General features: G+C 28.7%; 2 long non-coding RNA genes across 2 annotated transcripts; one reads left to right on the top strand and one right to left on the bottom strand.

The window, feature by feature from the left end:
* The first annotated feature begins 61 nt into the window (after nt 1-61).
* On the top strand, nt 62-1,681 carry LOC129977469 (uncharacterized). The gene is made up of 3 exons (XR_008785215.1): nt 62-445; nt 542-716; nt 1,189-1,681. It is a non-coding gene; the product is annotated as an uncharacterized LOC129977469 (long non-coding RNA).
* Nucleotides 1,682-7,624: 5,943 nt separating this feature from the next.
* Nucleotides 7,625-13,192, bottom strand: LOC129977458 (uncharacterized). The gene is made up of 3 exons (XR_008785214.1): nt 13,046-13,192; nt 10,393-10,612; nt 7,625-7,823 (listed from the first exon to the last, which is right to left on the bottom strand). It is a non-coding gene; the product is annotated as an uncharacterized LOC129977458 (long non-coding RNA).
* Between the last annotated feature and the right edge of the window lie 6,474 nt (nt 13,193-19,666).

Genomic DNA, 19,666 nt, shown 5'->3' with positions numbered 1-19,666 from the left:
ACTTTTCAGTTTGGATTTTGAAAGAAATCTGATCACAAATAAAAAAACTTTTACTGAAGAAAATGCACTTTCAAATTGACATCTTTACATAAAACGCAATTGAGACATTTGAATGACTGAGGAGTCTTTGCCTTCGATTCGCCTCTTTCAATAAAATGCAAGTGTCCTGCAGTTTCATAATGTGTATCCACTTGAATTTGATAATGGCAGGTTGTATTTAAGTTGGAGGCAAGAGCCAGTTTTGATCAGACTTTGCCGAACGAAAAATAAAGATAAATTACAGCATATTCTGATTGAGCAGTATGCTGCCGAGAAGAAATTATTCAAATCTTCAAGAGCGGCATATTTTTCACTTGTAAGGCAGCTATCTTCTTGGATCCAGATACAAATTCGAACGACTCCAGTTATTTTTGGATGATGGGAAGGAAGATATCAAATGAACTAGGTAAGTTACTAAATTATAATTATAATTGTATAGCTATAACTAAACGATTCAAACAAACTTGATGTTTCAATATTTTTTTTCTTTTTACTTTGAAAGGCAAATCAATTTCATTTCATACTTCACATGTTGATGCCATTTCTCTAAATAAATGCGTGCAGGGCCACTTCCACCTCAGTTCCATGGATATCTTCGAGGGGTAGAAACTGATCTGGATGTGAAGGAAAATATTTTTTGAATGATTAGCACTTTGATGCCATAATTCAAAGGAATGGTAAGCTTCTATATTATAATATATGCAAAAAATTTAATAGAAATATTTTAGTTTTTATATTTTTGTGTATTCTAGATATGTGAAAAAATAAATTCATTTTATCCTGAATTTTTCCCATTCAAAGGGAATAAATGCATATAGCTGAATAAAGTTTTCTAGGTATATTTATCAAATTGTAAGGAAATTTTTATCTAAATTATACTTCGTAATTAAAATGACTCGCTGCAAATATTTCTATTCCCACAAGATAGCGGAATTGTGATATAACTAATGCTACCATCTTCAAATAAGGAAAAATGTAATATTTAATCTTTCATAATGAATTAAGATTCATTATGAAAGATTAAATTTTTATTAAAGATTTATTCTTGAATTATTGGATTTTGAGAAGTATTCTTCTATTATTCACTTCCATTTCACAGTACCGTTGAGAAATTCTATCTGGTTTATATTAAATTTCTTTTTTTTTCAGGCTTCAAGATTTGACCATGACCGAAACTATAAGCTTGAATAAGTATGAAGTTATTAAAAAGTTAAGCACTCAAGTAAATTACATATGGAGATCCATAAAGATCCAAGTATGGATGATTTGTCAAATTTGTGACATTATACCAACTTCAACATATGTTATTAAAGTGCTTTGATACAAACCAACTATATATAGATAGAAATGTCTCAGTAAAGCGAAAATGCGATACTTCATGCAATCAGAATTATTTTTGGAAGACGAAGCGGGGCATCTTTAAAAGTTTTGCTAAAAGGATCACTGATATTGAATATCATTTGGCTTTAACAGGGTCAGAAGTTAAAACCCAATATCGTCATAGCGCGCTAAAAATAGACTTAGTAGAAAGTAACCCAAGAGTAACAAAAATAGTTGCGCTACAGGCTGTTGAAAATATTGTGAGGAAAGAAGATAAAATAAACTAGAAATGTATCGCATGAAGAATTTCTCTGAAAAACTAAATGATGAAGCTATAAAAGAAAAAATGTCTTTATTTACGCACTTTGAGAAATTTTTAATCATTATGCAAATATTTCACTTTTGAAACTCTCCTTTATTATAAGAACTGATATTACATGAATTTCTGTGCATTTATTTTCAATTATTTTATTTAATTATGTGGTATTCAAAACATGTATGAAATGATACATAATTTATTTATTATCATTTATTGCTCTGAAGTGTTGACGCAGATTGACTGAAAAATGAATATCGTCATGCATATTCTGTTATTTAAACACGACTTTAATTTGACATTAATTCAGAATAGTGATGAACCGTGTTGACCTTATGACAAGAACTGTTAAATATTTTGAATGCCATATAGCATCGTGGAAATATTGCAACAATATTGTTCGGGATCTTGTGCTTAAGAGGATGTACATTCAAAGAATATTAACCTAATTTTTTATAGTACTGCATATCGCCTGTAATCTTGATTTACTTTTCCAGTACTATCAAAATCTTAGATGCAATTTTCTAATACTGTAGCTATGAAAAGGCAATAGAAATCATTTTTGTCGTTCTTGATTTATTAATATCTTTTACTTAATCATGTACAAGTATGTTACAATTTTTTTTCTCAATTCAAGTAACAGCTTCTGGATCTATTACAAAAACTATTCCATAATTACTGTAGCTAAGGAAAGGACTCATTTTTATCATGCCTTTTTAGGCATTCATTGTAATTGAGATTTATTGGAACTAAATAACAAGTATTTTAAATTTACATATGCTTCCAAATGTTTTTAAAAAATTATCACTCTACTGGATTTTATTTCCCTGAGTGGCAATTTTTGTTTTAAATTTTATAGCAGAATATCTTCCAGAATTCAAGCAAATTTCAGAATTTCAGTTAAAAATTCATTGTATTTGTTTCTTATACAAATATGCGATAGAAATGAAAATCTAACTTCATAATTCTGTACTATTTTAGGTATTCATTTTGTGGATGAGAAATTATTTCAAATTCTACAAATTGAATAAATTTACAATAATGAACTGTTTTAGTACATTGTTGTATATTTTGTTTGTTATATAGATGTATGTATAATCTCGAAATCTATTTTGGTTTAAAGATATCGGATATTAAACTGAATGTTTTTAAAATTATTCTATCAAATGTTTCTGCATGAGCTCACTTTATGATCAGGCTTCCAAAACTTTATTGTGTTTGAGTAGTTATTTATGCTGAATAAAATTTCACTGTAGAATAAATGGAAAAAATAAGGCAAATATTTTATTTCAATCTTGCTAAAAAGATTTAACTGAAAGTAAAATAAGAAAAAAATATTTAACAGTTATCGTTGATCTTGCTATCATGTTTATATAAATGATTTTGTGTACAGATTAAAACTTTTGATCAGCAAATATTTAATGGGAATGTAATTGTAAAAGTTTGTTCTATTTCACTTTTTATGAATTTCACAAGTTTATAAAAATTTATTAGTAACCAGAAAATTATTAGTAGCTCGAATATAATGCAGAATATTTAAATGTAAATATAATTATGCACAATAAACTATTAAATGTAACTATATAAAATTAAATATTTAACTAACTCTAATTCTAGTTTATTTGTAAATATGCTAGGGAATATTCATTGCATCCATTTACTCTTTTAAACTAGTTATTTTAATAGTTGTTATATTTAAAAACAAATATTTAGTATTTAATATTTTAAGTCCGAAGTATTTTAGCTACATCTAATTGTTATGGAAGCGGGGTTTCTGAGAAATTTGCTCTCATAATCTAAGTTTTAAAGAAATATTTAAGTTCTTGGAAAAAGGATTATTGATTGGCTCGGCCGGCCAGTCAATCAAGAATCCTTTGAATTCTCAAAAATATTAATTGATCGCCATGTCTGATCAACATGGCGATCAATGTGTTTAAGGATAAAATGTGTCGCTTTCGTTTGAACGAGGTAAATTATATATGGACAACTTTTTAAGAATAAAATGTAGTATTTCCTTTTTTTAATCTAAATATCGAATGGATGCGATGAATGCTAAATAGTGTGGACATAGATCTTTCTTTTAATTTTTTAATATCGATATAAAAGCTTAGATTCAAAATTCTCTTCTACAATATGCTTAATTAGAACTGCGTTCCTACAAATTATTAAATATAAAATTCATTTAATAATTAAATGATTAATTCGATAACCTTTTTAATAAAATAAAATAATCAATGCAATATAATCTGGAAAAAAAGGGACACTTTTAATGAAGTAATTAATCTGTATTAAATGAAAAAAATATGGAGTCACACAGATCTTTTAATCTTTTATTTAATGATTTCTTGTAATTCAAATTGCTTATATTTTCGTAATTATAGATTGATAGTCTTGTCAGAGGATTAAATACAAGATATAATTATCACAATATTCAGTGAATACTTTGACTTTTTTTTAATTTCTTATTAAACTCATTAATCAAGATATAAAATAATTTAACTGTATGTACTGCATCTTATTTAAAATGCATGTATAATCTTTATAACTGTAATTTTGTATGTTTCTTTGTAAGTCAATAAAATTTTTCATACGTATGTCTTGTCTTCATATTTTATTTAATAAGTTAATTGTCTCTCCTTCAACTGACTTCCACATGCAATTTATAATAACTAAAGTAGAAAGACATCTAATTGGATAGTAATCAGATGGTAGAGAAATGTAACGAAATTGGATGGAAGCTTTGGATCACAGGCAGGAATCATGATAGTGAACCTAATTTATTGCAAATTTTATTTAATCTATCTTGTTAATTAATAAGTAGACTTCATAATTTATTTTCCTTAAATTATGAATGCGAATAGCTTTCATGTTCAGTTATTTGACTGTATTTTTCAAATATGCCCGTAGAAACTACAGTAACTATAAGAACAAGGACAGGTGTAGCTGGTTTCTGGAAGATAGCTCGAATAGAACTAAAAGTAAAAATGCCTACCTTTAGATTTGAAATGAAAGATTCTTCACTAATTTTTCGAAAGATTTCATGAATTGTTTTGGCTTAAGGAACAATTTATTTTTCTGGTGCAATAATAATAAAGTGATTTATTTTACATTGATATTAATAGAGCATTGATTGCACATTATTTTAATTTTGAATTGTTCTCCATTCTGTCATTTGTTCTGTTAGATAATATTTCTCTGAATGGTTATTATTGATTAGGAAATGCAGTTACGAATTGAGTATTTTATATTAACATACTTCCATCATTTGTTATTATAACTCGTTAAAGTATACATTGATCTTGAGCAGCAAATTTGAGAAAAAATTGGCAGATAATGGCGCGCGCATTATAGAACGACTGTTTGAGGTCATTTGGTCATGAATAAAATACTTGTAGATATTGTGCTTAAAAATTAATATTGTCTATAATGAGATAAAGAAGTGAATAAATGCACATTTATTTGTTTGATATATGTATTCTTTAATAAAGTAAAAACATCCTATTCAAAACCTCCATGCATCATACAAGACTTCGACACAACTTTTGTGTGTTTATGCACACGTTAGGGGAAGTTTATTAGTTTTTTTCCTGCTAGCACAGAGCATGCAAAATACTGATGTAAGAATTGGAACATAGTGTTCGTTTTTTCGCCTTCTTTTCATTTGTATTTAGCTTAATTTCGATATTACTGGCTTGCTGGTTGTATAAAAGTAAACCCGTAAAAGGGATGTGCCTGGTATCCAATTTTAGAAAGGGTCTCAGGAATGAATCAAAGCTATATTTAATATTTTAGAGCCAAATGTGACAGGAAGTGGGAGGGGTGCTCTTATGTCGTGGCTTCCAATCACGTAAGCTAAAATAGTAAGTATGCAATTAAAAACATTTTTAATATTTTCTTATGAAGAAAATTTTTATTCAATTTTTTTGGGGGTATTTGCATGGCAACTCGAAAACTTTCCGTTATCTATTTTTTGTTTCTAAAATAAGTTACGGTAAGAACAGGACCTTCGTAAGTAGGTTGATTGCTGCTAGTAGGTCACTTGAAGAAAGTATCCTATAGCTATTTTGGGACTGATGAAATGAAAAATTGAATTCCCTTTAATTAAGTTTTTCGAATTCTTAATACTTTCTATATTCCTTTCTTTTGCATAACAAGGCTAAATATAATTTTTTGTAAATGATGATACTTTGTTCTTACATTACCTATTGATATCTTGCCATATTTTGATTTGAGTTTTTAATATTTTTTGATTTTATTTTCTTCTTTCTTCTAAACTAAAATTTCAAACTTATACCATTTTTTTTTTTTTTGAGAATCATTGTTCTAGATTTTTTATTTTATATTTGTAGCTGTACATTAGGCAAAACTTGTACAATCTTTTGACACCATATTAATTGACTAATACTAACATTTAAAACTGATAATGATCAAGGCCTACTTAATAAGTAGTACTTTTATTTCTTAATGCTCAACGGTTATGTACAGATATAATTTAGATAAAGATACAGTTTCTATTTTCTGAGCTGACCAAGGATTGCTGTTATAATAATTTGGAGTGATATGAAAGATTTTTTTAAATGCAAATTATCAAGTGCTACAGGTTATGTTTTATGATTTGTCATGTATGAATCTAAAAAAGTTTTATTCCCAAAAAACTAATCTGAGAGACCTGACTAATTAAATAAGTAATGTGTTGTGAACAGGAATCTATGCTTGTCATTATAAGTTTCTTCTCTACAAATCAGTTATCTATAGTTTCTATATCTACATTTCATGAAAACACCATATTTGAAATTTAGGAAATTTGATCACTTCAGTAATACCATTAAAATGAAACATAAAATTCCGTTGCCAAAGAAAAATATTTTGACTTAAAGTATGGAATGTTGCAATTTGCTGATTGAATGATTGCTTTGAATTATATGTTGCCTATTTTTAATGAAAGAATAAAATATAAATGAATTGAAGTAGTATTAAATTACTCTCATTTCCTTTGTGCTGCACATTTTTTGAGAGGAAAGTGAACTTCTTTCAAAATTGCCAACCTGGTGTGCTTTCCCATAGAGCTCCGAAATACGCCTGGACATCAGAGTTGACATTGTAAAAAAAAAAATCATTTGAAAAATGAACTCCAATTCCTATTATTCTGTTAAATTTGGCTCATTAAAATATTTTTAGAATTTATTTGTAATTTCAATTTTTTTCTGATTTACTATTTTTTTTTATTAGCGAAACATTAAAATGCATTTAAATTTACTTAGGTTAATTTGATGTCCTCATTAAAATTTATACTTATTTAGTTTTGAATTGTTAGTTAAATAGACCCAAACCTTGAGTCCACAGTAGTTTGAAATTTAAAAAAATTATAGGGCCCTGTAACTGAAAACTTATTTCTTATGTTGTATTCAAGTAAAGTTAAAAAATTTTTGTATTCAATAATAAAAATAATCGTCTCTTGAAGTTTGAAGAGCTAAATGTAAATTATACTATTCATTTAGAGTTTTTATTGTTCAGTTATATTCAGCAATTATTTATTGGAATTATTATAGTCTCTGCTTATGAATAAATTAGCAATGCGTTATTTATTAAAATTGTAAAAGATTGAAATGAACTTAATTAGATGGCAACCGATTCTTCTGTTATTCGCGAATTTCTTAGTGTTTCTGATTGGATGTTCGATGACAGACGATTCTTCTGTCATTCCATAATTCTTAAGTCGTTCAAAAAGTTGGTATTCATTTTTATTTATCTTTATTCTCTAGTTAATTTTTCTTATGTGCTGGTATTAGTTTTACTTAATTTTCCGAAAAAAAACTCCTATTTATAAGCAATCTGTCATTTTGCTTATTTCACTTTTTCAATATCAAATACTCTATTTGTGAAATAGTTAATTATTTTTAATTTCTATTTGTCTGCATTTCTAACAAGAAATTAATCAAATACAAAGAATTATGATGACAGGAAAAATGCGTAATTTTATTATCCTTAGAATTATTAGCAATTTATCATAGTTTTACTAAATACAGATTAATTAATACATTCATATTCTGAATGTTTCTCCTGCTTAGAGAGATTGCCTTGCATTCATTCATCCATTTCTATTTCTTCCATGTGACTGTTTCAATCCTCAGAAATTAGGTTCGAGGATCTGGTAAATAAAAAGAAAAGGATTAATTATTTAGTACATATATGTCTTTTATAATATTGAAATATATATGTATCTAAAAGTCTTTAAAATTGAAATTATTTTTTAGCAGATATATCTAACAGGAAAAAAAAATATTAATACATTTTTTTTGAAATTGTAGTTGGAGATCATAAAAATGTATATTTGTTTTCCGATTTTGTTCATATACATTTCACAAAGTATTATTTCTAACAAGCCACTCTATAATGAAAGAGAGTCTTATTTATCTGCTAAAATCGTACCGCAATTTAATGTTAAAAGTTTCATATTTAAAATTAAATTTTAAAAAGTAAATCAAGAAATATTACTTTTAAAATGAATATAAAAAGAGGGGGATATGGATTGTTATTATTTATAACTATATCATCAATAAAAAATCTTGTGCTCAATCAATAAACTCTTTTGCTCTTTACAGAATATCATTAACAATTTCCATATAACATATATTAATTCTATTAGCATTATAAAATTTGCCTTGTAGGACAAAGAATATATACATCTATATAAATTTTATCTGTATGTATTTACATTATATGTGCTATTTCTTTCATATCCATGTTTTTGATTAATAGCGTGATCATTTTAATTTTATTAATTTCACTACCTTCATCGTGGAACTTCGCTTTTACAGCATTATTTTCTAGTAAAATTGTTATTTCATCAAAATTCACGCTTAGTTCAAATAAAGGAAAAGATAATGATTTTATGTTTGTAAGCATAAAATAAAGATGAAAAGTTTTGATATTTCCTTCAATTTTAATCAATGTATTAAAATCTAAATTTGATTACATAACATGTGTACCAAAGTTTCCACTTCTTTTCTCCATTGTGCCTTTAATATGTACATCTTTATATATCATTAATGCTTATCATAAATTAATGTCAGCTGTAGTTATATTGCTTAGTAAATTCATTGCATTAAGTTTGCAACTGCCAAATTTTCCGTTTAACTTTTGATTTTTATTGATAAGCAAAGCTTGAAAGGCAGTATACATACTTTACAACTGATTTGTTATTTTTGTGCAATGTTATAATTTCGTTATTTGTCAAAGTTAATGGAATCACTTAGGATTAGGGATTGCAATACCGGGATACCGAATACCGGTATTTTGAGCCATTTGTACAATTTTGTAATACCGGTATTCACAAGTTTAAATACCGGTTTTTCGGTATTTACTTGAAATTTTTAAAATTGTCTCCACTATATGTTCATGGATCGTCAATATAGCAATATAGTATACGTTTTTGTTTTTATGTCTCCCTAACGGGCGAAATTAAATAGCTAATGAATGACTTAATTAATTGCTTAAATCTAAATGAGCGAAACGTGGATTATCCCTGAAAGAAAATATTATATCCATAACGACTGATGGAGCAACAATTATGAAATAAGTTGGAAAGTTGATTGGTGCAAATCAGCAGTTGTGCTATGCACATGGAATTCAATTAGGAGTAATAGATGTATTATACCAAAAATATAAAGAACAGAAGGATCTAAATATTGTGGATATAGAAACTTCGGATTCCACCTATATTAAATTGAAAAATCGCACAGAAGAAAGGCTTACCGAAATAGAAAATGTCTTATGGTATTTACATAATTCTAAGGATTTTAAAAATGAAAATGAAAAGAAGAAAAGAAAATAACCAATTCAAATCTGATTAAGTTAGAGTAAAGTTTCTAAAAATCTTTTTCCCACAAACCTATCCACATTCAGAATTCGGTTCAATTATCGAAGATTATGATGTCACTACTGTCGATAGTGAAAAGGAATTGTCTCTTGAACAAAAATTAGAATTAGCAATAAATAAAAAAATTTCAACGAACCAAATACAATACAGAAATCAGCTATATCCAAAGCCATCCGACGAGAAATCGATTTATTTGAAGATGAGGGATTTAGAAGTAAATACTTGGAAAAAGTATATCGCGCATTGCTAACAGTACCACCAACTAGCGTAGATGCCAAAAGAGCGTTTTCGGCAGCTGGTAATTTTTACACAAAATTACTTTTCAGGCTTAATGACAGTACAATTGATGCATTTCGTTTTTTTAGATCACATTTCAAAAATTTGTAACAGTACCACAAACTGAATAGTGATATTTACACTTTTTTTGTGATTTAAATAAATAAGATGTTCCTTTACTTTTTTGTGATTATATACTGTTATAATTTATAAGTTACAAATTATTTTTTGTGATATTTACACTCTCTAACAAAACTGGCAAATAAAAAAAAAGAAACACCTGTGTTTTCTTTCTTTTTCCAAAATTTCTAATACCGGTATTAAAACCGGTATCTCGGTATTAAGATTTAAAAAATACCGAATACCGGTATTGAAATTTTGGTCCGGTATTGCAATCCCTACTTAGGATTCAACGATTTTAGTAGACCAATCTTTTGATGTTATATTTCTTTCCGAATTAATAAATAATCTTAACAATTTATTTTGCTGATTGTTTAAAGTAAATTTGTCATATTTCACACTTGTAATAATGAGTTGAAAGGAATGTCGCATTAATACTTACTTGGGCATGATCCTTGATCAATTTTCCTTACATCGACAGAGTAGCGCAAGCATGATCCGCATATTTTCATCAACGTATCCGATCCTGAAGAAACATACTTGCCACATCCTACCTTAATGAAATGCTCAAAAAACTGTCCCATATCTGTACCAGCATACGTAGATACAATTAAGGCAAAGATTACCAAAAGCCCGAAGTACTTCATAACTGTTTCTTAAGGCTAGAGGGAAAAGAAGAAAAATACTTTTTGAGCAAGGGCGATCGCTGAACTGTCGCAACATAGCTTTTTTTCAGTGTGTATTAGTTTTATAAGTGAGTATAAATCTAGTCACTAATTTAATTAATTTGTAAATGATTTCTAAATATACCAATAGTATAATAGTATTCTTTTAATGCCTTACAATAGCACTGGGAGACACATGAAAAAAATATGTCTCTCAGGGGAAAATAAAACCTACAGTACGTATTGATGCCACTATTCACATATAAAAAAATGCATTCGTTTCGCTACATAATTTTTGAAGAAAGAAGGTGTTGTTATAAAAAGAACATAACCGATGTTTGCCGATACGCATGCTCATAATAAAGCACATTTGTTCAATGTATAAGAGGAACGGACACTCGGGGATGCAGTAGCTTTTTCCGTTTTAGAAACGGTAGCTACATTTAACTGTATTTTTTTCGTGAGTTTGAAATTTGAATATAATTATTAACAAAGAATAATCATTTATATATAATAATTACTTCAAAATGCTGAGAAATTAAATTTCTTTATAAAAAAATATGAAAGCAACATTCCTACATACACATTTATTTTCATAATACGTTTATGTTTCACATAAAATAAATGTATTCGCTGCATAGTTTTAGTTAACTTAACACGATAAGTACAAAATGAAGAGACCTAGCTAGATAAAATTCAATACACAGATTTAAGAACTACAATGTAGGCACCAGACAAATTTGGAACCAAATCCAACAAGGGGTTGCTTATTTGTCAGTCTATACTTTTAGAAACATGTAAACACGATAATTCAAAAACCGAATGACTTAAATATATGAAATTTGGAATGGGATTTTGTGACTACAATTTTAGTTTTGAGTGATATTTTTGCTTCATTCGGAACGGAAAAACTTATCTAAAATACAAATTCAATTTTTGGATACTATTAATCGCACTTAAGGGGTTAACTGCTGAATAACTCTCCAAGGATGACACGATAGATTTAGTAAAAGTTCTAAATTCACGCTAAAGATTAATATTTCGTAATTATAATGCGTCAATATTATGCAAGGCATTCTCGGCTTAACACTTTCATTGCGAGAAAGTTTTTGGAGAAATCACTCTCGCTGTTTATTAAATACTAATGTCGAATATATATGTATTTTTTTTTTTAAAAAATTCACTCTTTTGCTTGATAAGACCGGAAAACTAACTTGAATCTTATTGAATAAGACAAAATAAATTACAGCGCATATAAAATAAATAATGTTTATATTATAAAAGCGGAAGTGAAAATCCTATTTCAGAATTAATATCCAAAGAATTTTTTTTAAATTTTGATTTAGCAAAAGCACGTGACTGAATGTGTTGATGAATGAGTTAGAATTTCATAACATTAAAAATTGATTTTTACGAATTATGTGTTGCATTTAATAAATATAAAAAAATAAAGAGAAAACCTTGTACAAAAATGAAATTGACATCATTAAAAAGGTAATTTCTTTGTATTAGATCAAGCACTATTTTTGTAAGTTACATAATAGTTTTGGAAGATGTAGTCACCAATTTATATAAATAAATCATTGCGAATCTTCATTTGGCAGTAGTTGAACATATTTTAGCCATTGGTTTAGCTTCATTTACCTATTTCTTGAAATCTTTTACATATTGTTTTCTCTGAGGGAATAAAGTGTTTGGTTAGTACTATCCAGAGGATTTCTAATAATATTTTACTGCTTGATTAATCAGAGAACCATTGAATTAAATTGTAAAAAAGTTCAATGAATCAATATGGAACGTTCGCATGTGATTTGATTGTTTGTCTATATTTGATTGTTGCCATTCAGCAATAATTAATAAAAGCGATTTCTTTGCCACGTACGGCAGCGTTTCACATATATAGAAATACGTTTAAAAATAGTTATGATTTCTTTGTGAAAGTAGGGCTACATCAAGTAACAAACTTTTTAGTACATTTTGTTGAATAATAATTTAATTATTCAAAATTAATTAGAAAAGGTAAAATGTTAAGCTATGCCGACTATCAGCAATGTGTTATAAAGGGCTAGTTGCAGAGCTCCTACAGCTACAATTATTTTATTTGCAATACTATCTAACCAACAGCCGTTAATAGATAGTTGTGCATATAAAGTCAATTCTTATTTTTCGAGCCAATTATTTTAGATCTATTAACATAATAAAAGACAAAATTCCTAACAGAAAGCTGGAAATGGTTACTGAATACATTTTTTCGAAGATATTAGTAAATTTCATTTACACAAGCAGAAATGTTAAGTATCTGGGTTATAATTTACATTTTTATAGTTTTTTTTTAAATCCCCGTTCCTGGAAATCAAAATGCTTACATTTTTTTAAATACAATATTAATTTTTACGAAAATTAAATAAAATAGAATCATTTCATACTTACCTGAAGAGTTCTTGAAAAATTAGTTAGTTATGCTCTGATATACCTATAAAGTATGATAATGCTTATTTATATATGCAAAAACAATCAAAGCGCAGATTTCTTCAGCATTTGTTTTTTCACTAGCAGATGGCAAGTTGGCGGAAAGCATATTTGATACTGACTGAATGGAATCAAACGAAATCAAAACTTGAGTACCTATTGTTTTCAGTATAATTTTGGTTGTTATTTTTTAAATGATGAAATGAATAATTTTATATTTTGATGAAGTAACTATTTTTATATTAAGCTGTCAAACAACATTTGTTTCATAATCACATAACTGACATTACCTGTCTCGTCCATGAAATAAATGACGTCTCATTTTTGAGATTTTAGACATTTCCCTTTCACCCATCTCACTCTAAGTATTCAAAATGCAATGGCGATTGACAATTGACGAATTTAACAAAATTATATATTTGAATAAATTATATTATATACAGGCAGAACTTTAACTTGACATATATTATGAAATTACGCATTTTACACTTTCTGTACCTATAATCAAATGTTAATTTCAAAAATTTAATGGATGTAAAATGGATTAAGCACCGCTCGTCAAACTACTTCATCAAAAAAAATCAGAATAAATTTGTGAATTTTTTCATAAATTACAATTCTAAATATTATACATATTTATATTATTGAATGCTTGAAACCGAAATACATGAAAATTTAAATAAATAAATAAAAAGGATAAATATGAATGGAAATATACTCTACTACTAATAAAGATAAGTGTGTATTTTGATGCTCTACAGACTAGACAGCTACAAAAATTGACATACAATTACCAAATTTCACACATACATACTGTAGAATGTAGAAATCTGAACCTCGATGTTTTTTTTTAACTTTTTTATTAGTGTTTTAATTGATTAAAAAATCGGAGCCCGAATGAACTGGATGCCATTGGCAATCAATAATATGCAGGCACCAAGTATTGGCATGTCATTGATTTTAGTTATGAAAGGGCCTATTAGCTGCCATCTTTGGCTATTTGCTTTGGCGATTTATTGCTGGAATGCGAACACAATAACCAGAACACCAAATTTGTATTATGGACTTCTTTTTTCCAGATCGAATAAAACCAAAATTTGACAAATGTAGTCTCAAAAATTTTCACATATTTAAGTCCTTGTATTTTTGTGTTATCTCATTTATATGTTTGCGAAAGCACAAATCGACGTATGGTCACGCCTTTGAGGGATTTGGTTCCAAATTTGATAGATATCTATATTTAATTAGAGATAAACTTAAAAATTAATTTAGATATCAAACTTAAGTACCAAATTGTATCCGTTTCGTTATACTAGCCGTAGCAGAAGCTATCGTGTCAATTTATATTCGGAAACCGGATAGACATATTTCCACAGAATGGATTTCGTTCAAAATTTGATCTACAAATTTGGTGTAAAGATCACCTACCACATTTCATCCTTTTAACACAAAGTGGGTTTGCTTTATTCTGCCTACATACAGACATAATTGAATATATTTCAGCCTCAGGAATGTCTGAAGAGTGCAGATTTGTCATGATCACGAGTTCAATTTTTTTTTTTTTTTTTTTTTGTGTCAATTACAGTATTTTTTCATCGTATACAAAAAAGAAAAAGGAACAATAGAAAAATAATGTAAGACAGATATAACGCTAAAAATATGTTTATTTGACTACAACGTTATATCTGCAGGTAGTTACATACAATGCCAAAAATATATTTTTCGAATTCTAGAAGGTCTGGAACAGGGAACTCGTCAAAATCTCGAGTTCGATTACTACAATAACTTTTCTTCGTAAATTTGGTATACGACAAAGCAAAAGGCCACAACAGAGTCTCAGAATCCTAATAACTGTACTGATTTCGCCAATTTTTTTTCAAATGAAAGATTATAACCTCTATTAATGATCGCCCCCCTCCTTTCAAGAAATATCTCAAAACATTGACACAGCTCCCTGCCTCAATTACTGAACCGATTTCTCCAATTTTACGTACATTGCTAACCAATCAGAAGCTTTGTGTTTATTGTGCATGTTTTCATTTGGTATAATAAGATGCAGCTTATCAAATTTGTTTAACATTATTAGATTTATACTATTGATATTGTGGGCAAACAGCTGATCGCTGAAAGTTGCTCATTAAGCAGGTTCTAACATTTTTATATGACATGAATGAACATATTTATGAAAAAGGAAATAGCAGTCTTTCATGCACCAGAAATGCATGAAATGTTTTAATAAAAACAGACTGTTCTTGAGATTTTGTGTGTGTGTGTGTGTTGAGGACGGCAAATACTTGCCATAATATATGGTATGAAAATTGTGTAATATGAAACTCTTAATATAATTAAAATCTACACATTTGCACAGTATGAATATGGAATATATTTAAGCTAAATCTTTAATATATTTGTATACGACAAAGCAAAAAGCCATAACAGAGTCTCAGAGTGATATAGTAAGTGCTTTAAATTGCTAGGTCTAAATCTCTTGAAGTAAAAGTTGAAACTAGAACTGAAACTTACTCCTAAGCATTCAATAACATCTCTTGAAGTAAAATGAGCCAGAAAAATGTCTAAATTCAATTACAAAATCTGAATATTTGTGATTTTTAATAGTTGCGCATCAGTTGGAATCAAAAAGAAGGTTATTTTAAGACGGAGTTCTTAATTTTGGACAGCAATAAGATGCCCAGCACCCTGAAGAGCACGACAGCTCAGAAATGAGCAGCAATGCAGAAGTATTTATCAAAAATTTGCAATTAAAAATAAAACCTTATCCATTAGCCATATCTGGGCTGAAATACTTTTACCCAGTCAGCTGTCGGCAATGCTAGTTCAAAAACGAACATCAAATAAACTGTGCAATAAATGATTTGCAATAGATACCGTTCTTCATTATTAATAATTAATAATAACTGATTCCTCATAAAAAATTTCATTTGAATAACGTTTTTGAAAATTACACATGCAATTTTTTAAAAGAATAACCATAAAAAAATAAATTTTCAATAAAGCAGATATTTTTCTGTCAAGGCAACTAATTGAAGCCAAAACTCATAACATTCAATGAGAGATAGAGAAAGAAAAAAAGAAACTCTGAAAAAACAAGTGCGAATTTTGGATCGGAGTGAAAGAAAGAAAGATAACTGACACTCCAAATTCCAGTACTTCTAAATTTAAAGGAGAAAAGGGATGCATTTAATCATCAATCAATTAATCATTTACATGCGCAGTGGATTTCATGCGGCGCATGATGAGTTACCCCGATATGCATTGATTTTACTTGTTGGTTTATCTTTTTTGTTTGATTTTTATGTTTTGATTGCTTTTTTTTATCATTTATTTTAATCACCGAACTTTTATAAACTAGGGCATAGGTTGTAAAATTGAATTCAGGATGAGATTTTATGTAATAGTTGTATATATTTATATGTCATTTATTAAAATATTAAAGAGCTTTTGCCAACCATTTTCGAGAAAATAACCTTATAACTTTTGGCCTAACTTATGTACTAGTAACCTCTCTCACTTTTAGTATCGCAAAGACGTAATCATCAAAGTAATAGCAGCATTCCTTATAGAGGGGAACTTTGACCCCCCCCCGCTTCGTAAGGGCGTCAAGTATCCTAGGTGCGTCTTTTTTTTCTAATTAAAAATTATGCAAATTAAATTAAGTTAATATACTTCAGTTTTAATATGCTTTTGATATGTTAGTTTTAATATGCTTCAATTTTTTATGCAGAATTAAATATTTATTCTTTTAATATTTGAATTATAATTTAGTTTTCTACTGTAGGTTACTGTTCTAATTCACATTCTGACATGTTGTCCATGAAACTTTTTAATAGTCTCACTCGGGTTATTTCTTCATTCATTGTATAAAAATCGCAATGAAATGCGAAAGCAGTATGCACTCTATTGCCAGAAAAAATAATTAGTACGCGATGTCAGAAATCAATGGTTCAATTATTTCGCCTTCTTAAGAATTAATTAAAATTTTCATAAATGTATTAAACTAATTCGAGATCAAAAGGATCAGTTATAAAAATTCAAAAAACCTGCTTTATTTTGAAGCTATGAACTCAAGTATAAGCTTATTGTTTTTATAGATCTTTAAAAATGCAGAAAACCTTATTCTAGCAGTAAATTTGAATAAAAATATAGAAAATGTGATATAGGGGGGGGGGGAGTAAGAAGTTGATATTTCAAATTTTTAGTGAAACATAGAAAATTTTATAAGGAAAAAAAACTTTAAACCCCTCGGAAATGCAAAATTTCAGCGATTTTCTTTTGTATCCTTTGTCGAGGACTGCTTTAGGTAATGAGATATATTTTCAATGAATAGTTTCTTAAGGTTTCTGAAGAGGGGTAGACGAAGCCGCCAAGGAAGTCGTTATTCTAGTGTCTTGAGTCGAAACATTTTCTATCAATTTTAGAAGAAGAAAAAATACTTTGAAAATAGTCGGTTATTACTTCAATATAATTAGAGCATGTATTAATGTTAATTAAGATAAACTGTTGCCAGTTACATCCTTGAGTAATCTTGCATGGGAATTCAGACCGCAAATGTATATTTCAACACTCAGAATTATGCTATAAGAATTTTGTTGTAGAAATTCGTCTTCTGTGTTTATGTCGAAAGACTAATATACACAACATACTGCATGTATGGCTTAGTTCAACATATTATGTAATTGAAGATTTAATAAGAAAACACTGACAGCACAAACATACAAACGAGGTATACACGAACAGTCCTTGTGAAAATTCACAACATAGCATACAATGAATCTCTAACAATAAAATAGCAATATCGCTCAGAATTTACAATTAGAAACCCGCTCTGCAATCAACCCAAAATAAAGAATGAATGCTTGAGTGAGCATCTCCTTTTATACATCAAATTTCCTAGAAGGAGTTGCAGATATTGACTCATAATAGGTATCATCATAAACCTTATATTTTCAAGAATATTTACTTTTGTTGCTAGATTCTCAAAATTGTTGCCATGGACAGGGGCCATTGATATGGCATCCATTAAAAATATTTCTAAATATGTTTTCTTAACTATGAGACTAATTATGCAAATAAATAACATTGCAGATTTGTAACAATATCTGAAGCTATAGACTGTTCCGTTTTTAATAGCTTCAGTGCATCTATTAAAAACGATTCACTTTTTCTTATGAATTAATAAATTTCTATGTTATATATATATATATATATATATATATATATATATATATATATATATATATATATATATATATATATATATACAGGGTGTTGCCGCATTCGACCAACAAATTCAGAGGGATGATAGTAGGCATCAAGAGGATAAATAATCACCATACAACATGGAGTCCCAAACGACTTTTAGTAGGTGAAAATAGCAAAAATATGTGGAGTTGGAGAACTGTTGGAAACCGTAAAAAATTAATAAATAAATAAAAATGTTGTGGAAGCACATTCTTTAAAGTTTCTTTTCATGCTGGTAACATGCGGATTTGATGATCTATGGGGTCGTAAATTACTGTAAATGAAAAAAAGTACTTTAGAACCCTTATTTGCAAAAATATTAAAACTTGAAAATGTAAGAAATTTTATATTCTATAATTTGATATAAGCGTGTAGTGTGAGAACAGAGGAGTTTTAAAGACATTCAAGAAAAACTAAAATGGGAACCAGAAAACATCGCTGCAACATCAGTACCGATGTTCGCAGAGAGCGTTATCAAATTCGGAAGATAAATTCAGAGCAAGGATAATAGGCGTTAAGTAGATGAAAAATTACCAGAAAACATAGGGTCTCAGGTAACGTTTATTCAGTGAAAATGGCAAAAACATTTGGGTCTCAGGTAACGTTTATTCAGTGAAAATCGTAAAAAACAGATGTTAAAAAGACAATCATGTGGCGAAGAGAATACCCCTATGAATGAGAGGATTAGGGACAAGGTAATTGAGAAGAAGACTTCTCATATGTAAATTTTTCATGCATTCGAAAAAATAAAAGCAGCGAGAAAGTATTCATTAATGAGCATTGCAGAATTGCTGCTCGTTAAACTTTATTGGCAAACAGCAAATCAGATTTCACGAATGCAACTAAAATGTGCTGGTGTTTCATCATGCATTTAGCTAATATTCTGGCGTACAACTATCGGTGCTCCCTGCAGTAAATTTGGAAGAACCTCCTGGCAGAAAACTAGGTACTTTGTGCCACTGAGGCGTTCGGGGCGAATATACGGTTCAAATAGGTGACTCTGCCCAGATTTTAATATCAAACTTGTGTTGTACGTTCGATGAGATAGTGATGTGGGGATTTTTAGAATGACCAAATATTCGAATTGTGCGTGTTGAAGACACTTACTCTCGCAACGCAGACTTCGTCTGAGAATAAAACTCTTGTAGAAAAGTATGCATCACTTGTGTGGCATCAAGCATCCAGCATGCGAACTCCACCCGATTTCCGATTTTAATTGGGAAACGTTAACTGAGACCACGTTTTCTGGTAATTTTTCATTTACTTAACGCCTATTATCCTTGCTCTGAATTTGTTTTTAGAATTTGACAACGCTCTTTGTGA

Source organism: Argiope bruennichi, chromosome 1 (assembly GCF_947563725.1).
Source record: "Argiope bruennichi chromosome 1, qqArgBrue1.1, whole genome shotgun sequence".
Taxonomy (NCBI): Eukaryota; Metazoa; Arthropoda; class Arachnida; order Araneae; family Araneidae; genus Argiope; species Argiope bruennichi.
Note: the sequence above shows the minus strand (reverse complement) of the source record. Positions and strands in the feature narration are given on the sequence as shown.